Source organism: Pinus tabuliformis, chromosome 5_2, assembly GCF_031772625.1.
Source record: "Pinus tabuliformis cultivar Carrire ecotype Pingquan chromosome 5_2, CPIR1, whole genome shotgun sequence".
NCBI lineage: Eukaryota > Viridiplantae > Streptophyta > Pinopsida > Pinales > Pinaceae > Pinus > Pinus tabuliformis.
The window spans coordinates 130668968-130671035 of NC_142306.1; positions in this window are offsets into that span (position 1 = coordinate 130668968).

Below are 2068 nucleotides of genomic sequence, written 5' to 3' on the forward strand. Positions count from 1 at the left end.
CTAAATTCCAGTGGAAATTGCTACCGTTATAGGGTACCTCAAAAGTATTGAGGAGCTTATGTGTTGAGGAGCTGTGTAAAAGACTATAAAGTGTAGTCAAGGTCGGAGAAGGAGAACAAGTAGGAAAATTTGAGGATTTTCGTGCTAATAGGGCTAAGATTTTACAAATCCTAGTCAAGCTCTTAATACCTAAATCCTGCAAATTGGGTATGGAGTACATTTATTCACAAACCATACAAACCCTAGATTTCAAATAAATTCTTGTGTTTGGTCAGTGTTCCCTAACAAGGGTTTTAAGGGATTTGGAGGCCATCTAGATATCTTGGTCTTGCAATTAATCCATACATTTAAAAAAATTGAAGTGTTTGACATGTTTGAAGAGTGAAAACGAGAGAAAGAAGGAGTGCATGGGACCTGCGATTTTGGTATTTTTGTATGAACACTTTGTTCTGGGCTCTACGCCCCATGGATGTTGAGAGTAAATCCCACATTCCTGCTAGCAGTGTTATGGTGAGGAAGGGCAACAGTTACCGTGGCTCCTAGAAATCTCCACACTGCACTCCATTTTTTACTTTGGTTATGGGCTCCTCTCTGCCGAATCAATAGTTACCATGGCTCCTGGCAATCTCCTCACTGCTCTCCATCTTTTCCCTCTCCTTTTAGAGTCTGTGCCCCATGGATGCTAATAGTAAAGTATGTGGCCCCACTAGAAGTTTTGTGGTGAGGATGGGCAACAGTTACTTTTCTAGACTCTGTGCCCCATCGATGCTGAGAGTAAATCCCGCGGCCCCACTAGCAGTGTCGTGGTGAAGAGGGGCAATAGTTACTATGGTTCTTGGCAATCTCCACACTTCTCTCCATTTTTTCCCTTTGGTTATGGGCTCCTCTCTGTCGAATCAATAGTTACTGTGGCTCTTGGAAATCTCCACACTTCTCTCCATTTTTTCCCTTTGGTTATGGGCTCCTTCCAGACTCTGCACCCCATGGATGCTAAGAGTAAATCTCGCGGCCCCGCTAGTAGTGTCATGGTGAGGAGGGGCAACAGTTATTGTGGCTCCTAGAAATCTCCACACTTCTCTCCATTTTTTCCCTTTGGTTATGGGCTCCTCTCTTCCGAATCAATAGTTATTGTGCCTCCTAGAAATCTCCACACTGCTCTCCATTTTTTCCCTTTGGTTATGGTCTCCTTCCAGACTCTGCACCCCATGGATGCTGAGAGTAAATCCCATGGCACCGCTAGCAGTTTCGTGGTGTGGAGGGGCAACAATTACTGTGATGCCTGTGGATCTCCACACTGCTCTCCATTTTTTCCCTTTGGTTATGGGCTCCTCTCTACCGAATCAATTGAGCAAGTAGCAAGAATAGGAAATCCAATGGGGTATGGGAAACTTGTGTGTAGTGCACAAATTATTAAATAGGAAAATACATTTAGACGATTGGAAAAGAGTTGGAAACAAAACAACTTTTGTTCATGCAAAATATATAAAGGGTGTTAGAGGGTGAAATATATATCAAGGGTGTTAGAGTTATAATTGGTTGTCATATAGAAGAATTAGAAGAATCATATTTTTTCATATTGCATTCTTTATATCCATTATTATTATGGAAAAGGTTAATGCATATTTAATATTAAGATAATATGCACAAATTATTGAACAATTATAGGAAAATACATTTAGGCGATTTGAAAAAGAGTTTGAAACAAAATAATTTTTGATTGTACAAAATATATAAAGGGTGTTAAAGTTACAATTGGTTCTCATTTAGAAGAATTAGATTTTTTCCTGTTGCATTTTTTATATCCATTACTATTATGGCAAAGGTTAATGCATATTTAATATTAAGATTTATATGTAAGGAGTGAAAATATTGTTAGGAGAATGTATTATGTTTAGGGTGACATTTTTTATATCCATTACTATTATGGAAATCGTTAATGCATATTTAATATTAAGATTTATATGTAAGGAGTGAAAATATTGTTAGGAGGATGTATTATGTTTAGGGTGACATAATATTTGTAAGCACTAATAAAATAAATATATGCAATATCACATAGTACTGTGAG